Genomic DNA, 26,540 nt, shown 5'->3' with positions numbered 1-26,540 from the left:
GTGGATAGCGATTTTTGTATAAATATATTCACTACAGTATTATTTATAATAGAGAATTAATGGAAACCACCTGGATATCTTAAAAGTCATTTTAATGACTTTTTAAAAATACTTATATGTATTTTGAGTATATATATATATATACTCAAACAAATTAGAGTATAAAACTATAGAGAATTGATCCCATTGTGTATGAACTACATCAAGATACTAATAAGGATTTTCTTTGTGGGTGGAGTTGTAGGTGACAGGTTTTCTTTTTCTTTATTACCTAGATTTTTTTTTTTTAATTTTTTTTTTTCAACATTTATTTTTATTTTTGGGACAGAGAGAGACAGAGCATGAACGGGGGAGGGGCAGAGAGAGAGGGAGACACAGAATCGGAAACAGGCTCCAGGCTCTGAGCCATCAGCCCAGAGCCCGACGCGGGGCTCAAACTCACGGACCGCGAGATCGTGACCTGGCTGAAGTCGGACGCTTAACCGACTGCGCCACCCAGGCGCCCCTACCTAGATTTTTTTATATAGATCATGTATTACATGTATAATGACAGAAAAACTACCAGTATTAAAAAAAAAAAAAACACTAATATATTAAATAACTACAATATAAGATGAGAAAATTTACCAAATGTTGACATTGGTTATCTTTAGACAGTGAGATTATGAATAACTGTTTTTGAGTTGTGAATAATTTTTTTGTGTTCATAGTTTTTGTGCTTCCCAGCCTATCTGTGATAAGCATACTATCTTTATAAGGTGAAAAATAAGTTATTTTATAAAGTATATCAAGGCAGTCATCTAGAAATTTGCCTTCGGAGAAGTTTCCTTATGAGACTTTTATAATAATCTTTAGAGGAAAGAAATGCTTTCTTTGTCCTTTTTGATGGTTATGGTAGACTTGAGATTCCAAATCTTTAATGTTTCTTGTATACAATTTCTGATTAAATTGGCTGAAGTAGTAATACTACTAGAGATAAAATGTCCTACCCTTTGATATCTGTACATCACGGCAATCCATTTCACTATTGATATCCCAACTTCAAAGTATTTTTCTTTTATAGTCTTGCTATCTTGTGTTTAGCATATGCAGCCGGGAGCTCTTTAATAAACAGATGGAACATTTCATCTATAGGTGGCTTATTCTGCTCAGCTGTTAACACCTGAAACAAGTATTTTAGATACACTTAAGCCTTTGAAACCAGTTATTTTTAAAAAGCAGAGTTATTCTCATATAGATGAATATGAAAGCAAGATGGATGATAGTAATATCTGATATTTGTAAAACTAGCGTAGCTACTATTTGCCAAGCATTTGTGGTGTTCTAGGCACTACATTAGACACTGACAAACGTTATACAATTTTCACAGCAGCTCTGTGAAGTTGTATTATTTTCCCTTTCTTTCCTGTAGAGGGAGGTACCTGAGGTTCAGAGAGACAAATTTGTCTAGGGTCACACAGTCAGTGAGTGCTTAAGCTGAAACTAGACTCAAGTCTTTGTGACTATAGTACCCAAGGACAGAACCTTTCTCTTGTTTCCTGTTGTGTATCTAGTGCCTAGAATAGGACTTGTCACATACTGAGCACTTAACATACATCCTTTGAATGAATAAACTGTATACCTAGAAGCTTCTAAGTGGCCAAGCAAAGAAATTGTTCTGTTCTACTAATACAGGATTATGTAGAGGAGTGAGCCTGGCAAAAAATAATGCTATTAGAAAGCCAAATGGAGGTGCTTATACCAAAATCTAGGTCATGATAACAGACGATCAGATTGGGATCCTCTTTTTTGATGTAACAGTTTAATTTGTTCTGAGTACATATGTCAGATCTCTTTTTCACTTAACTTTGATATTCAGTGAACAGAGAAAAAGCAAAATATGCACGGTTTTGAATTTTACCAGTGGAAAAAAAATCTGAGTGGAAACTCAGTTTCTGTAAGTGGCAAGAAACTAGAATTGGAATTTCTTGATTGGGACTTTTGGAACTTTAGGTATTGTGGAAATAACATTGTGCCATTGTGGTGACATGGATATACTTTATCCCATTGGTAACAGCAACTTCTTTTTATAGTCATATGACAGCAAAGACTAAATTCCAATTGGAAGAAAGGTTAATGTTTAGAGACCTTGTACGCATAGGTGGTTCTAGTTTTTAAGATGAATTGTTACAGAAGCCCACTTGTGATTCTAGCCTTTCCTTCTCTTCATATTTATCATGCATGTTTCAAATATTCTTGGTTGCTAAGAGCCAGCTGAGTCATGGGTTGAGTATTCTGAGTACACTAGCTGTGTAATCACAATGGTCATAGCACGTGCGGGTAAAGGAAATGGTGAGTGCTACAAACATAATCTTAGGGAAGGGGGTGAAGGCAATATGTATCACATTTAATGCTCCAATGTATCATGATCTCCCAGAATGTCATTCCATGCCTAGACCCCTTTACAGATACTATATTGTTCTTAATCATCCATCAAAAGGAAACTGAGTTTTTGCATGAGATAGTGGTTTACCACAGATCTGAGTAATGGTCATTTGAAACCAGTCTATGTGTTTGAAGGTATTTCATTTCCTTGATGGTTTAAAATCCATTAAGATCTTGTAGTTTAGCATATCTCTTTGCTTGAATCAAACAGCTGAGAGTGTGCATTCTTCCATGTTCTTATGAACTATATTATATTAGTTCGGCTTCAGCAGTTGGCAGGGCACTTTCCCCAAATCACTGGATTCATTCTGCAATCCCTACCATTTTTTAAATGATACGGCTTCTGACCATGGTTATCCTAATTTATAGCTTGTCAGCTACTATCTGTTTTGTTCATCATTCAACCTAAGTCTGCTACTGTGTATGATACATATTGGGCATTTAATATTTATTGGATAAGTGACTAGAAAAAGAAGGCTCGGCTTGATCAGCATTTATTAAGAACTCACTCATAAATGTCTGCTGAGAAGAACCTTTCCTTTGGTTACCTTTTGTGATTGTTTTATGATAAAATTGCTAATGATATCCATGGAAAATCCTTGCAGTCAGATCTATCTTATCTATCTTTATTTAACTACCTTTCTTGTCTATCTATCTGCTTAAGCAGTCCTATAAAACTTTTATGGTTAGCTAGGCTTTACAGAGACTGGATTTGAATACACTCTGGCAAGACCAAATTTCTCACCTCTTAAGTACTCTCTCTACCCTTTAGCTTCTAGTATGAATGTGTTTTTTGGACCACTACTGGTAACAAGGACTCAGAATTGACTTCTTTTTTTTTTAATTTTTTTTTCAACGTTTTTTATTTATTTTTGGGACAGAGAGAGACAGAGCATGAACGGGGGAGGGGCAGAGAGAGAGGGAGACACAGGATTGGAAACAGGCTCCAGGCTCTGAGCCATCAGCCCAGAGCCTGACGCGGGGCTCGAACTCACAGACCGCGAGATCGTGACCTGGCTGAAGTCGGACGCTCAACCGACTGTGCCACCCAGGCGCCCCCAGAATTGACTTCTTAAAAGTCACCAATCTAGATAGTGGCAGAGATTTAATGTACTATCTAATCCAGCCCACTTCTGGGAGATAAATCTACCTTTTCAGATTTCTAACTATACCACACTTATCTCCCTTATAGTTTTGGGGAGGGTGGGGTACAAGGGGGAGAGGAATCTACTACTTTCTGTACTCTGAAAGGTTATTTGGCATGTCTAACATTTTTCACTTATTTGGCATAAAGAAACATTACTGTTTCCAGTTCTGCTGGATTAGTTTCAACTTTAAAATGAGTCTACAGATGTAGTAGAAAAACATCTTACCCAGCAGTTCCTTCTATGGGTTTGATTTTAAAAGACATGAATTTTCTTTCTCTTACCTGCAAGAGGCAGATATCTCAGTCAAGGGCAGTATTTTAGAACTTTCATATTTTTGTTTTAATCACCAAGAAGAATGAGTGGAAATCTTATTCCAAAAAGATACTATTTCTTCATTTAAGAAAATGATTCTTATATATTTAATAACATTAAATTAGTATCAGTATTAAATTCTATCTTATAATACTAAAATCTGAGGTTCCATCTCACTTTTCTTATAATTTTCTTATATTTATTCAATCAGTTTATTTAATATTTATGTTCCTAAGACTTAAAACTCTGTGCAGTGTTGACAGCTTTTATCTTCATGTTTGTTTTAATCATAATTTAAACAGAGAATGGCCTTTGCTATAAATCTGCCTAGAACCCTTCTATTTCCATTCATGTTTGGGAAGATTCTCAGACAATGAAGTGGACCTCAGGCCCTTACTGTATTTTCATAGAATTGACGTTTCCAGAGTGGTTTCCATGTGCTAGGATGTTCAAGATGTTTTATGTATATGATCCTTGAACTTTAAAATGACTGGCAGGAAGGCTAAAATATTCATATTTTTTGCATGAAGAGTCTGAGGCAAAGAGAGGAAGTGACTTACTCAGGATCACATAGTATAAATAAGTAGCAGAGCCAGGATTCCAACCCATGTTCAGTTGCCCCTAAGCCCCATGGTTCTTGCACCTAGCAGGCATAAGGATGGGTTGAGAATGACATCAAAATTTTAGAACCTCATATCCATGTTTATCATGTCTGATTTACTTGATGATAGATTTGGAAGTTAAGACATGTGGTCATGATAGAATCACTTGGAATTTTTTTTTTTTTAAGTTTATTTATTTTTCAGAGAGAGAGAGAGCACAAGTAGGAGAGGGGCAGGGAGAGGGGGAGAGAAAGGTGGAGAGAATCAATCCCAAGCAGGCTCTGCACTGACAGCACGGAGTGCAAGCAGGGCTTAAACTCACAAACCATGAGATCATAACCTGAGCTGAAACCAAGAGTCAGATGCTCAACCAGCTGTGCCACCAAGGTGCCCTGGAATTTTTTTATTTTTTTATTTTTAAACCACTAAAGCCTTGAGGAGGAACCACTCATTACATCTGGTCTTGACCAAATACCAGGTTCACAATAATTTAAAAAAATAGGCATTGGATGTTTTATCAGCTCATTATTACTATTACTATAATTTAAATTATTTAAATGTTCCTTCAGTTCAATACTTAAAAAAAAAAAAAAGAGAGAATGAGGTTTCTTACCATTGAATTTCTAAAATAGCCTTTGCCATTTTCTTGAACAGGCATCAGTTTCCCTATTTGGAAATGATTTTTTGTATTAATCTAACAATGTATCCCTTGGTAGAGTTTACGTTTTAGCTACAGAACATTGTCTTATATAAAACCTAAGCCCAGATGCATGTATATAAACCTCTGAAGACACAGGGGCCATGCTGGTTATTTGAGCCAAGTATGACATGAGATTCTTCTGGTGAAAAAGCCAGGCTGTTATGGAGCGGCATGGTCACATATTGGCTTAGGAAAGCTGTCTAGAATACAAATATTTCCATTTTATTCCACTTGCTTTACTGAATGGCCAGCATTAGTATTTTAGGATACTTGTTTATGATGGCTTGCTTTATGTGTTGAATAGTATCTGTCTGCACAGAGTCACATTATAAAGATTTAGGGTGGACAATATAATAATAAATAATAGCTACTCTCTTTTTTTAAAAAAATTCCCACTACATGCCTGGCACTTTACTCTGGATGCTTTCTATCCTTGACTGTGAGTCCTTCCATACATCTTGCTGGTTGGCTGTTTCCCCATTTTGCAGGTAAGGATACTAAATCCCAGAGAGGTGGACTAATTTGCCTAATATTCTCTAGCTGGCAGCGTGGATGTTAGTAATCAAACCTAGGTCTGACTGCCTTCAAGCCCCTTGTTCTTTGCTATTCTGTATTGTCCATGACAGTGATGTGAAGGAAACCATAGAATCATTTGCTTCATATGTTTAGGAAGAACTTTTTGATACTAAGTAGCATTCTGGAACATTTTAATTACTCTGACCACTCTTAACTGTCTGCTACTACTGCCTTAATATTCTTCATAACCTTTTTATTTTGGGCCAAAGGAAAAAAAAAAAAGAAACCATTGGTTTCAAAATGCTTTTTTAGACATATTTCAAGTATCATGGTGCTACCTACCTTGTCGACAATACTCATCATTATATTTTTTTACTTAGAGATTGATTTATTTCATGTCCGGCTGGATGTGTAGTTGAACACAGGTATTGTGGATTGAGCATAGTCTAGATGATTGCTGTCCATTAGTACTTTCTGCTTTAGTTCTCTATCTGCGCTGTCCTGTATGATAGCCACTCATTACCTGGGGCTATTGAGTGCTTGAAATGTGGCCAGTGTGACTGAAGAAATGAATTTTAAATTTTATTTAATTTGGATTAATTCAAATAACAATAGCCCACATAGCTGGTGGCTACCGTATTGGACAGCAGCACGGCTTGAGGTTGTAACTGATGCTTGTGTTTGGTGCGTAATGATAGAATTTGAAGAAATCCAGTAATTGGTAGTTTAAAAGTTGCTGATTTGTTTTCCAGCAACATTAAATTTAGCAAGCGTTCATCTTACAGCCATGGGACCAAACAGAGTAAGAACAGTTCGTGTTTCTAAAGCAGTTTTTGGTCATTCATGATCTCATTTGATGAATATTTCAGGTATGATATCATTTAGGATTTGTGTCTACTAATGGATCACAGAAGAAAGGCAGAAGAACAAAACCATTGATAACTTCCTTGTGTAGGGTCTCCTCCTGTTGAAATGGACACATTCTGGCTTATTGGTGCTCAGGTTGCAGCATGAGGGCCTGGACAAGAACCTATGCTCATTGATTGAGACTGGAGAATTCTCTCTCTCCCCTCACCTAGAATGTCCATTATTTTATTTTTTAGGTCTAAAGGGAGGGAAGTAGAGGCATTTTCTTAACTTAGCCAGAGAACTACAATAATTTGATAACCAACAAAAGAAAATGTAGTTTTCTTTTTAATATGCCAAATAAGTCTTTCGGGCTTTGATTTTAGTTCCTTGTTTTGGAAAACACAACTCAGAACTCAGAAATATTCTATGTAAGGTTAGTTTTTAAATTGATATATATCTTCTGAAGAAACTTTTGATTGAATTAAATAATAGATTTTATATGATATTTTGAAGAAAAATTTGTTTCCCTGGAGTCTTGATACATTTGGTTTCATTCTGATTGTCTAGTCTTATGAAATAATTTGTAAAAGATATTAATTTCATTGTGTCACTTGTGTTACCAAGCATATTTTTTCTGTGACATTTTTGTTTATAAAATGCTCTTCTCCTTTCTATCAGAGCTTACAACTAATCAACTCTGGATGCTTTTGATTTTTCTGACTGTGCCACGGCATTGAATGAAGTTCCCTATAGTGAGAAAAGAGAGCACATGGGACTCGTGACTTTATGTACTCCAACAATAGAGCTTTTATGACATTGGAGGTGGTTAAAAAAGCTAGAAGTAGCTCTTAAACATGGCATCGCTGTGTTGCCTTTTTTTTTTTTTTTTTTTTTTTTTTTTTGTATTCTCAGGGCTGCCAGGAGTGCATCGGGCCTGTAATTTCCTGTTCTCTGAATCCCCCATCTTTCTGCAGCTCCAAGCTTTGTGTCCCACAGCCTGTGACTCTGTGCTAACAAATCGCTATTGTCCAGTGGGGCGAATGGTGGCTGGAACTAAAGAATTGCTGTCTGGTTTCTATTCAAATCCAGGTAGTGAGATATATGAATGGACTTTTCGAATCGTCCTGTGAATAACGTCTGCTCGGCATGAAGGCTCAGAGCCACGCTAGGAAAGATTAACTCCTAGGCTGACCACTAACATCCTTTGTGGTAGGAGGTAGAAACATTACCAAATATCATTTTATTCATACTGAATTTTCCATTTTATCCTCCAAAACTAGGGTTAACCATTCAATTATTTGACTGCTTTTCTCTCAAGTTTTAGTGTTTCTGTTGATAATATAGAAGTTTGGGAAAATGCTAAGTTGTTTATCATCTGTATTATTTTTCTGCCAAAAGTTTTCTACCTTACATTGACGATGGCATTAAGTTATCTTTATAGTAGTATACATGCAAAAATGAGAAAGAAAGAACTGCTTTTTCTAAGAAACCAACCCTTTAAAATGCTTTTTAACTAGCAAAGGGAAAAATCTTTTTTTTTCTTTAGTGCATTCTACTTATTTGCTTTATTCCTCGAAGTCCAAATTTATACAAAGAAAACAGAAACAACTTCAAACGCAGTATATTAACCAACCAAACAAGACTTATTCAGATTAGGAACCAACTTAAGCCTTTGTACCTATAGCAGAATCAGGATTTTTAAAATCAGATTTGGAAGGCAGACTCTAATTCATAGTTCTCATTATCCTTAGAAAATTATTATTTTATATTTGTCTTACATACCTGAAAAAATGTCTATAGGCTTGAAGGGCCATGCTTTTTACACTCCTTCCATATCGCAGGTACTATGGAATGGAGAGCCTTTTATGTTTCTTTTTGTCTTAAACTCAGACAGCTTTGTAAGCAGTAGTGTGTAGATTACAAGAGTTAGACAAAAGCAGGCGCGACTGCGAAGAGTTGGGTGGGGGGAAGCTTGGGGCACTTCCTGTCACTCAACACATTCCAGATCACTAAAAAATTTCCACACCCTCTGCATTCCCTCTTGCCCACCCCAGATCCCAGTATTTTCTGATCCATATGTTGTGGTATTTATCACACTCCTCTCTATCACTGGGCTCTGGCAAGACGGCTTCAGAGGAGATGCATTCCTTTAGATTGCACAAAGCATAGCTGGGAAAATGGCTGGCAGTTTCAGAATCTAGTCACGATCGCACGCATGAGCACCTCACACATCCATGCCCCTTCCCCCCCCCCCCCCCCCCGCCTCCCGCCCCTGCAGCTGGCTGACCTGTCTCACCCACTGCTGGCCTATCGAACGGCCAGGACTGTCTGGTTTTGGCTCATGCCTTTGTCCATGTCTGGCTTAGTTCCTCTCTGTCTACGCTTGCCACTACCCCCACCGCCCCAGGCAGCACAAGTGTTTGGCCACACAAAACTACAGATAGAAAAGGTGGTAAAAACTTCAAACTTTTTTCTGCAACAGTTTATTCTTTTGTGAATTTCTCCCTTTTTTAACTACTCTGTTTTAAGAAAACAAATACAAAATTAATTATATAAAGGCAAAGAATGCAAAACAACCTTTGTGTTCCTTATAATAACTGACTTCATAACTCTCTCCAGCTGCGTTATGGGGTGTGTATAAAAAGCTTCTGTTCTGAGAACAAAGGAGCACGTGCAGAAATGAGACTAAAAAAAATCCACTGACAGTATTTCACTACACAAATTACTTAAAAGATTTTAGTTAAGTCTCTCAACAGATTCAATGTTAAAATGGTTTTTAGTTAAAAAAAAAAAATTGAAAGTGCTTACCCAGTAAAAGAACCGAAGTAGTCCTGAACTGTTACGTAAGACTTTTTACAGTTGGATCTTTGTCAAAAGGGGGTGGGGGTGATGGGAGAAAGCAGCAACAACAATCAAAAAAGTTCGAGCTGCTGTGGCTAGAGGACAACTTCTGTGTTTCCAGATAGGATTCTTGCTGTAGAAATGGAACTTCCAGCCAGCACAGCATCCTGTCCCGGTAGAGAAATGAGTTTGTCAGTAAAAAAAAATTAGATACTGGAACCCAGGGTAGACGAGGTATTGAACCGCGCCAGATTTCCTTGCAGCCCTGTCTGCTCAGCTCGCATTGAACTATATATGACCCAGATGATGGACAGAAGCACATTCAGTCATGTGCACTCTGGAAGAAAGCGGATTTGCTGGTCCCTGGCAGTGCAGGGGTTTGTCTTCTGATTGGGCTGTGCCCTGATCAGTGAAATGTGAAGCCCTCACCATTCAGAGGCCGTAATTCAGGACTGGCAGTTTGAGTGTCTGGCTGCCTTTAGTCACCGAGAGACTTTGAAGGTGTTGCTTTTGTTTGGTGGCATTACCCACCCAGAGGTTGCTTATACCTATGTACTAGTGTCAGGAGCAATGCTAGTCTTTCTGAAATGTAAACAGGCAGCTGACTTTGCCTGAACCCTGTCATCTTATTGTTGATGAACTTGGCTCTAACTTAAATCAATTATTTGATGTGAGAATTTTTGTGATCCTAACCAAGGCTCCTGTCCACACCACATGCTGGCCTTTATTTTAGGGTTTGATAGGATAAAAATAAAGGTGGCATTTGACTTCCTAGATGGTGTAAATTTCTCTTAATGAAAATTGTATGGATGGATAGCAGAGAAGTTAAGTTTTAGATTCTGGAGTCTTTGAACATACTAGGAAAAAGCTTTATCACTTACTATCCCCATTGTGAAGCTGTCACTCTTATCCCAGTCCTTAGTCACATAGGGGACTGCAGAGGAGAAGCTACCAAAGTGTAGACCCCCTGAGCTGTGACATAGGCTTTAATCATGCGAGACAGCCAGAGTCTACCCTGTCCTGTCTGTCTGAACTAGGGTCCTTGATTTATTTCCCATCTTTCTGAGCCACTAGGAAACCAGGTCATTATACCGCACTGTCAGTTGTGACATTTTTGTTTAGTATATAAAAGTTGCTTTGTTTAATGCAAATTAGCAGTATTTTTTTTTTTTAAATCTGAGGCAGTAAAGTTTTGTTATGAGACCTTGGCACTGATACATGAAATCTACTTCACATGGACCTGTCATTTTATTCTGAGAACTGTTTTTAAAAATTTTTTTTATGTTTATTTTTGAGAGAGAGAGAGAGAGAGAGAAAGGCACGAGTGGGGGAGGGGCAGAGAGAGAGGGAGATAGAATCCGAAGCAAGCTCCAGGCTCTGAGCTGTCAGCACAGCGCCCAACACGGGGCTCAAACTCACGAACTGTGAGATCATGACCTGAGCTGAAGTCAGACACTTGACCTACTGAGCCACCCAGGCGCCCCGGTTCTAAGAACTTTCTTATCTCTTTAGGAATTAGCCTATAAAAAATCCTAAACTGCCTTTTACACATACAGATACTTTGGTTTATTTTTGTCTCTTTCACACTTGTGGAAATAAACCTGTGGTCACCATATAGCATCTGTCTATTTTGCTCTAAATTCTGGGTTTGGATGTTTGTGTGTTTGTGATTGCTTGGGTGTTGACTACATTACACAGGGTTCTGTGTTTGAGGACTGCCCCAAAATTCTTCTCATGTCTTAACCTGGGGAAAGTTGGGTTGATAAGTATGCTACCAGATATAAGAACGATCAAAGTCAGAGAACAGGGGACGCATGCATTTCTCTTTCTATAAGTCATAGGACAATTACTTTTTTTTAAGTTGTGGTAAAATATACATAATCATTTATCATTTATCATTTTACCCACTTTTAAGTATACAATTCTGTAGTGTTAAGTATGTTCACCTTGTACAGTCCTCACCACCATTGGTCACCAGAACTTTTTCATCTTTTCCCCAGTTGAACCTCTGTATATAACACTTCCAATTCTTCCCTCCCTACAACTCCTGGCAACCACATTTCTACTTTCTGTCTCTATGAATTTTTGACTCTCAGAATACCTCATATACACAGAATAATACAGTGTTTGTCTTTTTGTTAGTGGCTTACTCTACTTCACTTTGCATAATGTCCACTATGCTCATCCATGTTGTAGTATGTGTCAGAATTTCCTTCCTTTTAAAGACTGCAGAGTATTCCGTTGTGTATATACCACATTTATCCTTTTTATCTGTCAGTGCACACTTCAGTTGCTTCTACCTTTTGGCTATTAAGACAATCATTCTTGACCACTCTTATAATCTTGTGAGGGCTTCGCTATAGAGCTGCTCTGACCCATGACAGAAGCTATTCCGTTTTATGAAATGGAAGGGTTTTGATATACCTATCAACTGTAGGGACTAACCAGTACCTAAGATCAGGTTTGCTAGAGAAGGACAGATTCATTTCAGCCTTCCTGGATGAGACCTAATATATACTACACTCCCATACTTACTGTTTTTGGATTTATCTTTCCGATTACACTGTGAGCTCTTCATGGGTAAGGACTGTGGCCGATTCCTCTTGAATTGTGCCTATGCCCCTTGTGTAGACCCAGGACCTGTGTAACACAATGAACATTAATAAAAGTTAGTTGAAAAAATTGTGTGTAAATGAATAATAATGATAGTTAATTTTTACTGTATTTTATTATGTACCAGACACTATGACAGGTATTTTATATATATCAGCTCATTTAATCTTCAGAATAACCCTGTGAGATAAGTACTATTACCTTCATTTAATAATAAGGGAACTTGCCTGAGTCCTTACAGCATGTATAAGATATAATGGGGATTTCAACCCTAGTCTCTTTTGGCTCCAGATCCATTATGCTAGAGGCAAATTTCCTAGTGAGATGATGATCAGTGGGTTTTAGGCTAAGCATTGATTCCAAATCAAATATTCTTTCCCTGAGCATCAAGAGCTATAGCCCTATGATAGATATGGTTCATGAATAGATACTCAGAAGAAAGGTTGGCATATTAGTAACTTGGATCTTTTATAGATTTTTAGCTGAACAACTCCTTGTTGAACTCAGTTGACGGATATTCCTGTGTATGCAGATTCTTTCTCGTTATTTTTTTTTTTCAACGTTTATTTATTTTTAGGACAGAGAGAGACAGAGCATGAACGGGGGAGGGGCAGAGAGAGAGGGAGACACAGAATCGGAAACTGGCTCCAGGCTCTGAGCCATCAGCCCAGAGCCCGACGCGGGGCTCGAACTCACGGACCGCGAGATCGTGACCTGGCTGAAGTCGGACGCTTAACCGACTGCGCCACCCAGGTGCCCCTCTTTCTCGTTATTTTTTAAGTTTATTTCTTTATTTTATGAGAGAGACAGCACAAACAGCAGGGGAGGGGCAGAGAGAGAGAGGGAGAGAGAGAATCTCAAGTAGCTCCCATGCTGTCAGTACAGAGCCCAATTCAGGAACCTCGAGATCATGACGTGAGCTGAAATCAAGAGTTGGACACTTAACTGGCTGAGCCACCCTGGGCACCCCCTCATGTTATCTTGAAAGTAGAGTTAAATGGAATGCACTGGAATGAATGCATTGATGTTCTTCATTTGGCAGATACACACCCATAAACGTGTATAGGTATACATATAACATACGTACGTGGTGTGTGTGTGTGTGTGTGTGTGTGTGTGTGTGTGTGTGCACGCGCGCGCATGCAAGTGAGTAAAATCTAGGTGCTAAGGAGAGATCAAGAATAAAACAAAAGATTCTTCCAGAGCTTATATTCTAGTGAAAAGACAGAAAATAAGTTAACAAAGTAAAATGAAGTAAAACAGAAAAGCATGCTATGAAGAAAATAAAACAAGGAATCTGAAATTGACCAGTAAAGAGGAACTTTACCAGTATTTTTAAATAAGGTTATATTCACATATTCTGATTCAAATAAGGTTGATTGCAGGGCGCCTGGGTGGCTCAGTCAGTTAAGCGTCCGACTTCGGCTCAGGTCATGATCTCTCAGTCTGTGGGTTCGAGCCCCGCGTCGGGCTCTGTGCTGACCACTCAGAGCCTGGAGCCTGTTTCAGATTCTGTGTCTCTCTCTCTCTGACCCTTCCCCGTTCATGCTCTGTCTCTGTCTCAAAAATAAACATTAAAAAAAATTAAAAAAAAACAAAAACAAATAAGGTTGATTGCTAATATTTAGTCTGTGTTGTTTTATTTTTTCAAATTCTCAAATACTTTGAGAAATACAGAAGGTAATGTTACACACACTTGATAGTCTCATTTTATAGGTCAGTGGCTTTCAATTTTTTTGACTATTATCCACTGTAAGAAATATTTTATATTACGATCAATTATACACATATTTGTGTATATATCTACATATCTATCTATATATATCTGAAACCACAGTTTTATGAAATAGTACTTGTCCTTACAAAATGTAGTGTCATCTGATATTTTTCTCTTTAATTTTTTTTACTTAAAAAAAAGTTATTTAGGGGCACCTGGGTGGCTTATTCAGTTAAGTGTCTGACTTCAGCTCAGGTCATGATCTCGCAGTTGGGGAGTTCGAGCCCCACATCGTGCTCTGTGCTGACAGCTCAGAGTCTGGAACCTGCTTCAGACTCTGTATCTCCCTTTCTCTCTGCCCTTCCCCTGCTCACATTCTCTCTCTCAAAAATAAATGAACATTAAAAAAAAAAAGGAAAAAGAAGTGTTTTAAACAAAAAAGTTATTTAAAGCCATTAAATTGGTTTTACAAGCCACTGAAGGGGCAACCTGAACTTTGAAAAATACCGTGGGTGAGAAAATTGAGGGTCTGAGAGGTTATGACTCGTCCAGTGTCACATAGCAAGGAAGTGGCAGAGCTAGGACTTGAATCAAAGCTTGATTCCAAAGCCCGTATTTGTTCTTCCACATTATATAGCTTCCCTGCTGATACTAATCTTTAATGAAACTGAACAACAACAAACCACAAATGATCTTTAATAATAATGATTATGTAAAATGTAAATTTACCAAAGCAGAGGCTACAGGAAGAAGCAAAATAGTCTTTCTCTGATCGTTGCCTGTGCATTTTTCAAAGAGCTGTTGGCCACTTGGAGTTGTCTGCCCATATCTTGGACAGAATGCAGTTGACAGTACTCATTAGTTATGCTGGGAATCTGCAGATTCCCAAAGCACTTGTATCTCATTATTCAGCCCAGCCCTGAGGTAACCGTAGTTCTTAAAATAATAGCTGTGTAAGACCTAGCATCTGAGTGTGAGTGTGGCCTTCAAAAGTGAGGTATTGCAGTGTAACTTGGAGTCAGGACTCAAATGTGGGAAAAGATACCAAGAGTCTGAGTTCAGCCCGACGTCTCTGACTGTGGGACTGGTTAATTTTGTGGAAAGGAGAAATCACACCCTCCTCTCTCCCTGGAATATAAGGCTATATCAAAGAGGGAAGGAAAGGGAATGAATGCCTTTTGTCTACTATGAGCTATGCACTGTACTCTAGGCACTTCTGACAAGGGTTTTTAATTTTCACAACAGTTCTGTGAGGGGAATGTTATTATCCCTATTTTGCAGGAAAGAAGTGTTAAAGAAATGATTCTTAAGAATCACAGTCAGGTAGTGGCTGAAGCTGGGACAGAAACTCTACTATACCTTAACTTTAAAAATCATACCCTTCACCTTACAGCTAACTTCGAGCTCCAGGCTGATGAGACTGTATAGAAGGTGACATTGCTAGGCCTTGGGAATAAAGAGTTATGTCCTAAGACAGACGCCTGTGAAAACCTAATAGTGTTGAAATAGAGCTGATTTCTTACTCCTCTGCAGTCTGGGGTTTGACTGGGATACCTCCAAGACTTTTAATCAGTCTAGACTTGGGGTTTGGGGCTAGTTTTTACTTCATGCAGTGGCTTTCTAGTGAAAAACAGGAGTTTAATCTGCTAGTTTCCATTATTAACCAGCTGAATTGGTTTTTCTCTCTCTTTTTTCTTTTTAAGTTTATTTATTTATTTTGAGAGAGAGAGTGAGAGCATGGGAGGGGCAGTGAGAGGGGAGAGAGGGAGAATCCCAAGCAGGCCCCATACTGCCCACTCAGAGCCCAACACAGGGCTTGAACTCATGAACCATGAAATCATGACCTGAACTGAAATCAAGAGTTGACACTTAACCACTGCAGCCACCCATGCGCCCCTTTCTCCTTTTCTGCCATGACTTGGACATAGGTTTTTGTTTTTTTCCCTTTTGGGCTTCAGTTGGGTTGGCTGTCCAAATCTTCTAGACTTCCTTATACCTTGGTTAGCCAAAAATAGTCAGGTACCATTGTCTGCTAGGGAAAGGTTAAAGTCACATGGGTAGGATTGGATTTAAGGCACAGATCATAAACTGTTTCTCCTGTGGTGGCCAAGAATATGCTCATTTTTTGTGAAGAAGAGACTGATCCAATATTAAGCATTAAAAAAAAATTTTTTTTAAGTTTATGTTCTTATTTTTTAAATTTTTTTTTCCACATTTTTATTTATTTTTCGGACAGAGAGAGACAGAGCATGAACGGGGGAGGGGCAGAGAGCGAGGGAGACACAGAATCGGAAACAGGCTCCAGGCTCTGAGCCATCAGCCCAGAGCCCGACGTGGGGCTCGAACTCACAGACCGCGAGATCGTGACCTGGCTGAAGTCGGGCGCCCAACCGACTGCACCACCCAGGCGCCCCAGTTTATGTTCTTATTTTAAGAAAGACAGAGATAGCACAAGCTGGGGAGGGGCAGAGAGAGAGGGAGAGAGAAACCCAAGCAGGCTCTGTGCTGTCAGCTTAGAGCCCTATGTGGAGCTCGAAACCAATGAAACATGAGATCATGACCTGAGCTGAAACTGAGTCGGACGCTCAACTGACTGAGCCACCCAGGCGCCCCCATAATTATTTGATTGTATAATTAAAACTAAGGATTTTGGATAATATCTTCAGATACATATATCTGAAGGCCTATTTTTTTCTCTCCCATTTTATCTTCCCATGGATTACATCAAGGGCAAAGATGGCAAAGTAGATTAGGCAGAAAGAGACAGGAATAACCATGGGGCAGACCCTGTGGTAGGTGCTTTGCAATGTTGTTATTTTGAATTCTCACAGTATCACGATTAAGTTGGTATTGCCATTTCGTCTTTTATACAAATGAAGAAACTGAGGTGTAGAAAAGTTAAATAATTTCTTCAAGATTCATAAGACAGAACCAGTAATCTCACTCAGGTTTTTTATGGGTTGTTTGTGTTTTTTTGTTTTTGTTTTTGTTTTTGTTTGTGGCTCTAAAGCCCTCTCTCTTTATTACCTAATTACTGTCTTCTTTAAAGCACTTCCATTTTCTCTGAGGGGCATTGCCAGGGTTGAGGGAATGTCAGCGGTGATTATACCTCTTAGGAACAGACTTTTCCAAAATCTTTAGGAGCTCATTGTAACACGGATGGACGGACCAATGAGACCTGGAATAGCCACTGATGATCCAGAGTCTCAAGGTTATTGAGGAAAAAGTGACAGGGCAAAAAAGTCATGTAGCTGGGGGCTGAGCTCCATTGAGGTCAGGCTGTATCATGGGAAGAAGCCAGGGCTGAATTCCAAGTCATAAAAAGCTGAACGTAGGTAGGTACCAGGGCTCCCAAAGGATGTGGTTCTGAGGCAGGCCAGTGGTGGCCATGGGTGACTACCTATTTGTAGTGGTTTCTACTAGGCTTCTACTAGGCCTCTTACATTAACCTTTTATGTAAGGATACTGTCCAAGAGATATGTGACCCTGAAATTACCCACTTTCTAAAAGTTTACGTGTTTACCATTCCCATTAAAATCATAAGTGTCCACTGAGAAAAAATGGCAGGTTAATTAATTTAAGCAATTTTTAGGGAGTCTTTTTTAACTGCAATATTTTTGAACATACAGTTTTCTTCTTTATAAAAACTGTAATGTCTTGTTTTCCTCTAGACTTATAAAGGCAGGGGTGCTTGGGTGGCTCAGTCAGTTAAGTGTCCAACTCTTGATTTCAGCTCAGGGCATGATCTCACGGTTATGAGACTGAGCCCCGGAGGCTCTGTGCTGAGTGTGGGACCTGCTTGGGGATTCTCATTCTCTCTCTCTCTCTTTCTCTCTTTCTCTCTTTCTCTCTTTCTCTCTTTCTTTCTCTTTCTCTTTCTCTCTCTCTCTCTCTCTCTCTCTCTGCCTCTCTTTCTCTCCCCTTTCCCCACTCGTGTGCGCGCTCTCTCTCAAAATAAATAAACTTAAAAAAACAAAGGCAGTAACTATTAACTTGAAAACTTAGAAAATTGTATTTTTTTCTTTCCTGTGCATTTTATTTAATTAGTAAATTTTATTGTTTAGAGCAGTTTTAGGTTCATTTCAAAGCTGAGTGTAAAGTACAGAGAGTTCTCATCTAACCTCTGTCCCCAACATGCATAAATAACCTCCCCCACTGTCAACACCAAGCACCAGAGTGGTGCAGTTGTTACAGCTGATGAACCTATATTGACACATCATTATCACCTGAAATCCATAGTTCACTTTAGGGTTCACTCTTGGTGTTATGCATACTGTGGATTTTGACAAATGTGGAATGACATGTATTATCATTGCAGTATTATACAGAATTGTTTTACCGCCTTAAAAATGCTCTGTGTTCTGCTTGTTCATTCCTCCCTCCCTCCTAACTACTGGCAACTACTAATATTTTTACTGACTTCATAGTTTTGCCTTTTCCAGATGTCATATAATTGGAGTCTTACAGTTAGTATGTGACCATTTTAGATGGGCTTTTTTCACTTACTAAGATGCATTTAAGTTTCTTCCATGTCTTTTCATGGTTTGATAGCTTCTTTTTAGCACTGAATAATATTCCATTGTCTGGATGTTCCAGTTTATCCATTCATCTACTTAAAGACATCTTGGTTGCTTCCAAGTTTTAGCAGTTAAGATTAAAGCTGCGGTAGACATCTATGTGCAATTTTTTGTGTGGATGTAAAATTTCAGTTCGTTTGGGTTAATACCAAGGAGTTTAATTCCTGGATTGTATTGTATGAGTATGTTTAGTTTTTTTGAAACCCCCAAACTGTCTTTCATAGTGGTTATACCAGTTTGCATTCTGACCAGCAAGTAATGAGAATTTTTATTGCTCCATATCCTCGTCAGCATTTGGTATTGTCAGTGTTTTGGATTTTGGTCATTCTAATAGGTGTGTAGTGGTATTTCATTGTTATAATTTGAAGTTGCATAATGATGTATAACTTTGAGCATCTTTTGTTTGCTTGCCATCTGTATATCTTCTTTGGTGAGATGTCTGTTCAAATCTTTTGCCTACTTTTTAATTGGGTTGTTCATTTTCTTATTGTTGAGTTTTAAGAGTTTCTTTTATATTTTAGATAACAGACTTTCATTGAATATGTCTTTTGCAAGTATTTTTTTCTAGTCTGTGGCTTGTCTTCTCATTCTCTTGACATTGTCATTAGCAGACCAGGTTTTGTTTTATTCATTTTATAGTAATTTTTTTTTAATTTAAGTTTCTTCATTTATTTTGAGAGAGAGAGGAGCATGAGTGGGGTAATGGCAGAGAGAGAGGGAGAGACCCTCTCCTGGGACTTGAACTCACAAGCAGTGAGATCATGACCCAAGCTGAGATCAAGAGTCAAACACTCAACTGACTGAGCCTCCAGGTGCCCCTATAATAAATTTGTTTAAAGCTTATTTTATTTTTATTTTTGAGAGAGAATGTGAGCAGGGGAGGGGAGAGAGAGAAGGAGAAAGAGAAAATCCCAAGCACTGACAGTGCAGAGCCTGACATGGTGCTTGATCCCATCAACTGTGAGATCATGATCTGAGCCTAAATCAAGAAGTGGACACTTAAATGACTGAGACACCCAGGAGCCCCCATAAGTTTTTATTTTTAATGAAGTCTGTCAGTGATTTCTTTCATGGATGATGCCTCTGGTCATTGTCATACTCAAGGTCATAGAGGTTTTCTCCTATGTTATCTTTTAGGAATTTCATAGTTTTGTGTTTGACATTTAGGCCTGTGATTCATTTTGACTTAACTTTTGTGAAAAGTGTAAGGTCTGTGTGTAGATTCATCTTTTTACATGTGGGTATTCAGTCATTCTGACACCATTTGTTGGAAAGACCTTTTTTGTTCCATTGTATTGCCTTTACTCCTTTGTCATAGATCAGTTGACTGTATTTATGTGAATCTGTTTCTGCGCTCCCCCTTCTGTTCCATTGATATGTTTGTCTGTTATTTCCTCAATATCACACTGTCTTGATTACTGGATCTTTGCAGTAATTCTTGAAATCAGGTAGTGCTAGTCCTCTGACTCTGTTCTTCTTCTCCTTCAATATTGATAGGGTTGGCTATTCTGGGTCTTTGCATCTCCATATAAACTTTAGAATCAGTTTGTTAATACCTACAAAATCAGGGGTGCCTGGGTGGCTCAGTCAGTTGAGCATCTGACTTCAGCTCAGGTCATGATCTCACACTCGATGAGTTTGAGCCCTGCGTTGGGCTCTGTGCTGACAGCTCAGAGCCTGCAGCCTGCTTCAGATTCTGTGCCTCCCTCTCTCTCTGCCCCTCCCCTGCTCATGCTTTGTCTCTCTCTGTCTCAAAAATAAATTTAAAAAAACATTAAAAAAATTTAAAAGCATAAAAATAAAAAAAATACCTACAAAATCATTTTGTTTTGGTTGGGTTTTGGTTGGGTTTATACTGCATCTATAAATCAAGGTGGGAAGAACTAGCATCTTCACAATATTGACTCTTCTTATCCATGAACATAGAATACCTTCCTGTTTATGTAGTACTTCTTTAATATTTTTCATCAGAATTTTGTAATTTTCTTCATACAGATCTTGTACATATTTTGTCAGATTTAATACCTAAGTATTTCATTTGGTGGAGGTGCTAATAATGGTAATGTGTTTTTAATTTCACTTGCTCAGGAAAGCAATGGGCGTGGCTTATTTATTAACCTTCTATTCTGCAACCTTGCTGTCACTGCTTATTAGTTCTAGGAGTTTTGTTTTTTGTTTGTTTGTGTGGAGAGAGAGTATGTGTGGGGGAGGGGCAGAGAGCGAAGGAGACAGAATCCAAAGCAGGCTCCAGGCTCCAGGCTCTAGGCTCTGAGCTATCAGCACAGAGCCCGACACGGGGCTTGAACTTGTGAACTGTGAGATCATGACCTGAGCCAAAGTTGGATGTTTAACCGACTGAGCCACCCAGGCACACCTGAACAAAGACAATTTTATTTCTTCCTTTCCAAACTGTATACTTTTTATTTCTTTTTCTTATCTTATTACATTAGGTGGCACTTCTAGTACAATGTTGGAAAGCACTGGTGAGAGGGGACATCCTTGCATTGTTCCTGATCTTAGCAGGAAAGCTTTGAGTTTCATATCTTTAAGTATAATGTTAGCTGTAGGTTTTTTGTAGATTTTCTTTATTGAATTGAGCAAGTTCCCCATGATTCCTAGTTTGTTGAGAATTTTTAGTAGGAATAAGTATTGGATATGTCATGCTTTATCAGCGTCTATTGATATGATCAAGTGTTCTTCTTTAGAAAAGAATGTTTAACCAGCCTTACATACCTGGAATAAACCCCGCTTGATTGTAATGTATAATTCTTCTTTACATTTTTGGATTCCAATTGCTAATACTTTGTTGAGGATCTTTGCATCTGTATGAGTGAGAGATGTTGGTTTGAAGTTTTCTTGTAAGATCTTGGTCTTTTTGTTATTGGTGTAATGCTGGCCTCATGTAATGAGTTTAGAAGTATTCCCTCTACTTCTAAATCACTTGTATATTCTATAAAAGATCACAGAATAATTTCTTCCTTGAATGAACCCGTATAGGCTTGGGGCTTTTTGTTTGGGAAGGTTGTTAAGTACTGATTCAATTTCTTTAGTAGATAAAGGCCTATTCAGATTGTCTGTTGCTTCTTGTGTTTGTTTTGACAGATTATGTCTTCAAGGAATTGGTCCATTTCATCTAGGTTATCAAATTTGTGGGCATAGAATTGTTCATAGTATTTCTTTATTATCTTTCTACTGTCCATATGATCTGTACTAGTGTTAATACCCTCTTTCATTTCTGCTATTAATAATTTGGTTCTTCTCTCTTTTCTTTTTCTTTTTTTTTTTTTTTCCTTAGTTGGCCTGGATACAGACTTTTTTGTTATTTATCTTTGCAAAGAACTAGCTTTTGGTTTTGTTGATTTTTCTCTAAAGATTTCTAGTTTTCAATTTCATTGATTATTTTTCTAGTTTTTTTTTATTTCCCTAATTCTGTTTGTTTTGGATTTAATTTGCTTTCCTTTTTCTAGTTTCCTAACATGGAAACTTAGATTACTGGTTTTAAATCTTTCTTTTTTTCTAATATATAAATTCAGTGCTATAAATTTCCCTTTGAGCATTGCTTTTGATGCAATCTACAAATTTTGATAAGTTCTATTTTTATTTTCATTTAGTTCCAAATATTTAAAATTTTCTCTTGAGAGTCCTTCTTTGACCCATGTGTTACAATTGTGTTGTTTAGGGGTGCCTGGGTAGCTCAGTCAGTTGGGTGTCCGACTTCAGCTCAGGTCATGATGTCATGGCTCGTGAGTTCAAGCCCTGCGTTGGGCTCTGTGCTGACAGCTTAGAGTCTGGAGCCTGCTTCAGATTCTGTGTGTCCCTCTCTCTCTCTCTCTACCCTCCTCCACTCATGCTCTGTCTCCCTCTGTCTCAAAAATAAATAAACATTAAAAAAAAAAAAAGAATTGTGTTGTTTAATCTCCAAGTATTTTGGGATTTTCCAGCTATCTTGCTATTATTGATTTCTGTTTTAATTACATTTTGATTTGAGAGCAGGTATTGTATGATTTCTGTTCTTTTAAATTGGTTGAAGTTTCTTTTATGGCTCAGAATGTGGTCCTTTTTTGGTGAATGTTCCATATGAATTTGAGAAGAATATATAATCTGCATTGTTGGATGAAGTGGTCTATAGATGTCAATTATATCCAATTGATTTTTAGTATTGTTGAGATCAACTGTGTCCTTACTGATTTTATGGCTTTTGGATATGTCCATATCTCAAAGAGAGGTGTTAGAGTCTCCAGTGATAATAGTAGATTCATCTATTTCTCATTGCAGTTCTATCAGTTTTTGCCTTACGTATTTTGACACTATTGTTAGGTGCATACCTATTAAGGATTGTTATGTCATCTTGGAATATTGACCCCTTTATCATTATTATGTAATGTTTCTCTTCATCCCTGATCATTCTCCTTGTTCTGAAATCTGCATTGTCTAAAATTAATATAGCTATTCTGCTTTCTTTTGATCGGTGTTACTATGATGTATCTTTGTCCCTCCCTTTACTTTTTTTTTTTTTTTTAATGTAATTTATTGTCAAGTTAGCTGACATACAGTGTATACAGTGTGCTCTTGGTTTCAGGGGTAGATTCCCATGATTCATCGCTTGTATACAACACCCAGTGCTCATCCCAAGAAGTGCCCTCTTCAGTGCTCATCACCCATTTTCCCCCTCCACCTCCCCCCATCAACCTTCAGTTTGTTCTCTGTATTTAAGAGTATCTTATGGGTTTGCTTCCCTCTCTGTTTGAAACTATTTTTCCCCTTTATTTCCCCCCATGGTCTTCTGTTAAGCTTCTCAAGTTCCACATATGAGTGAAAACATATGATAATCTGTCTTTCTCTGGCTTACTTATTTCACTTAGCATAATACCCTCCAGTTCCATCCACATTGTTGCAAATGGCAGGATTTCATTCTTTCTAATTGCCAAGTAGTATTCCATTGTATACATAAACCACGTCTTCTTTATCCATTCATCAGTTGATGGACATTTGGACTCTTTCCATGATTTGGCTATTGTTGAAAGTGCTGCTATAAACATTGGGGTACATGTGCCCCTATGAATCAGCACTCCTGTATCCTTTGTCATTCCTTTACTTTAATCTATATATGGGTTTTGTAGACAACATATAGTTGGATCTTGTTTTTGGATCCACTCTGACAATCTTTTTTTTTTTTTTAAGTGGGCTTCACGCGCAGCATGACAAAGTTTTTTTGCCTATTAGTATGCTTTGTGATTTTGTTCTTGTTGCTGCTGGAAATCAGATGTGACGTGCTGGGTAAAAGGAACGAAGATATGGGGGAAGAGGAAGCATTCTATAGTTCTTTGATTAGATTTGAGTCTTGGTGAGCTTCTGCTGTAGACTGGAATTCACTGGTGCTTCTCACATTCTTTTTTTCCCCCTCTGGCCAGAAAGAATGGCTAGAGGGGGCAGGTATTTCCTTTTATCAGGTAGGTTAGGCTCTGATAAAACTCCAGCAAGTTAGGCTGTGGTCAAATAATTTTTCTCCAAATGCTCTGATACATTTCAAAATAGTTTTTTACCCTCCCTCTGCTGGAAGCAAGAGGGAATTTTTCTCTGACACTCTTTGGGAGGTCTTGGTAGAGTTCTTGGAGGTAAAACTCAAACAAGTATGGGACCCTCCTGTTACTGGGCACTGTGGAGTTTTTAACTCTTGGAGTTGTCCACACTTAGCCTCCAGCAAGCAATTCATCAATTGCAGTGGGGGTCTTCTTATTCTGGCACTGCTTCCCATGGAGTTTTCTGCTCATGAGTTTCTGCTTTGGTAAGTTGATTCTCTGTTATCTTTATCTGTCTTTCCAATTTGGGGGACAGTAGTTTGCCATGTGACCACACTTCTCTGCCAAATCTAAGAAGGGTTGTTGCCTTTTCATTTTGTTCAGCTTTTTCTTGGTTGTTAGGATACGATAGCAACTTCTAAGTTCCTTCTATGGCTGTACTGGAAACTGGAATTCGTATTGGTTTTTAATAGAAGTTGGGATAAGGATATCATCTCTTTTTACTTTTCACTTTATCAAAAAATTGTCATTCAATTTAGAGAGCTTCCTGATGTTTGCCTTTTGCACCCTTTGTAAATTTGGCACATATAAATTTACTCCATGACATAATGGGAGTCTTCAGCTACAGGGAGAACTCACCATTTGGATTTCTGTAGATTCTTTTTTTGGAAAATTTTATTTTCCTCATGACCATCCAAAGAATTTAAGACCCCTCCACCCCAACCTTGTCTCTGTAATTCCTGGCCCTGAGCATAAGTCTTCTCTCTGGCATCTGCTGCTGCACATCTAAAGGGATCGCTTTTTCTGAATCCCAAATTATGACAACACATCTCACATGAGATATTTTTTTTGCACCTTTTTTTTGGCGGGGGGGGGGGCATTGTTTAGTTTCATTCAGTTTGATAAATACTGACTGCCATGCCCAAGTACCAAAGCTGCATCCACAGACAAATCAGACAAAAACTCTTTGCCCTGTGGAACATGGTTTCTGGTTACAGGAGGCAGATAATAACAATAAATAAATTATATATTATGCTAATAGATTATATAGGACATTATATGGTAAATTCTATAGTATGTAGAATGTAAATGTGGAGATGAAAACTTCTTTTTAAAAGCTGTGCTTGTCCTTGCATAGAAGAGCCACAAAGGAGTACATGTGTTTACTTTCTTTGAAGTCAGTGAGCGTGGAGTTCTAAGAAGCATAAGTAGATCACCAAATCACAGTGAGTCAACTGGGAATAGAACCACCATAACATTATGAAAAGAGGACTATTTATCCCAATACATGTTACATAACTGTGCAGAAGCCAGAGAAGCAAGGAGCCAGAAGGGGTGACTGGAGGAAGATGAAAGTTACTCCTGAAGCAGTGGCTGGGTGCACCAGTCTCAGCTAGGACACCGCTGCCTCGGGGTCATGCTGGTCAGCAGGTGGGCAGATGGGAAGAGCAGGTCTTGCTACTTTGCTCCCTCAGGCCTCCCTGGAGCTCCTCTCTTCGCTGAGGCGAAGGTCTTGGGAAGCTCCGGTTCCTGTGGAGCCATGCTGATAGAGAAGAAAACCACCACCATCACCAATTTTTTCTGTGCTCCTACAGCTCCAAGATCTCCTGGAAGATCCAGGCCCACCAGGAATTTGGATTGCCAGCAACAGCATTAACCCACAAGGGGGCTGAGGCCCTGGCAGAGGTTAGGAATCTGGGGACCCTGCGATCAGGCCATCCTCACTTGTGCTGCTCCCCGTGGCAACCGCCCCACTGCCTTTTTTTGTTTGTTTAAAGTAGGCTTCACACCCAGCACAGAGCCCAATGTGGGGTGTGAACTCACCTGTGATCAAGACCTGAGCTGAAAAGAACTCACCAAACTCCACACCCAAAAAACAAATAATCCAGTGAAGAAATGGGCAGAAGACATGAATAGACACTTTTCAAAAGAAGACATCCAGATGGCCAACAGGCACATGAAAAGATGCTTAACGTCATTCCTCATCAGGGAAATACAAATCAAAACCACGCTGAGATACCACCTTATGCCGGTCAGGGTGGCTAAAATGAACAAACCAGGAGACTATAGATGCTGGCGAAGATGTGGAGAAACGGGAACCCTCTTGCACTGTTGGTGGGAATGCAAACTGGTGCAGCCACTCTGGAAAACAGTGTGGAGGTTCTTCAAAAAATTAAAAATAGATCTACCCTATGACCCAGCAGTAGCACTGCTACAAATTTACCCAAGGGATACAGGAGTGCTGATGCATAGGGGCACTTGTACCCCATCGTTTATAGCAGCACTTTCAACAATAGCCAAATTATGGAAAGAGCCTAAACGTCCATCAACTGATGAATGGATAAAGAAGTTGTGGTTTATATATACAACGGAATACTACTCGGAAATGAGAAAGAATGAAATCTGGCCATTTGTAGCAACGTGGATGGAACTAGAGAGTGTTATGCCAAGTGAAATAAGTCAGGCAGAGAAAGATACCATATGTTTTCACTCTTATGTGGATCCTGAGAAACTCAACAGAAGACCGGGGGGGAAGAGAAGTGGGGGGCAGTTACAGAGAGGGAAGGAGGCAAACCATAAAAGACTCTTAAAAACTGAGAATAAACTGAGGGTTGATGGGGGAGTGGGGGGAGGGGAAATTGGGTGATGGGCATTTGAGAAGGGCACCTGCTGGGATGAGCACTGGGTGTTGTATGGAAACCAATTTGACAATAAATTTCAT

General features: G+C 38.7%; 1 protein-coding gene and 1 long non-coding RNA gene across 4 annotated transcripts in view; one reads left to right on the top strand and one right to left on the bottom strand.

Annotated features, from left to right (window-relative positions):
• Nucleotides 1-10,330, bottom strand: part of LOC121034977 (uncharacterized) — a 42,982-nt gene extending 32,652 nt beyond the window's left edge. Inside the window, exon 1 of the long non-coding RNA XR_005792704.1 lies at nucleotides 9,360-10,330. This is a non-coding gene — a long non-coding RNA (uncharacterized LOC121034977). The remainder of the gene's footprint in view (nucleotides 1-9,359) is intronic.
• Nucleotides 1-26,540, top strand: part of NR6A1 (nuclear receptor subfamily 6 group A member 1) — a 231,724-nt gene that overhangs the window by 95,923 nt on the left and 109,261 nt on the right. The gene's annotated exons all lie outside the window — the stretch shown is intronic.

Source organism: Herpailurus yagouaroundi, unplaced genomic scaffold (genome assembly GCF_014898765.1).
Source record: "Herpailurus yagouaroundi ecotype Mexico unplaced genomic scaffold, PumYag 160, whole genome shotgun sequence".
NCBI classification, from domain to species: domain Eukaryota; kingdom Metazoa; phylum Chordata; class Mammalia; order Carnivora; family Felidae; genus Herpailurus; species Herpailurus yagouaroundi.
This window is presented reverse-complemented; position numbering and strand designations above follow the sequence as displayed.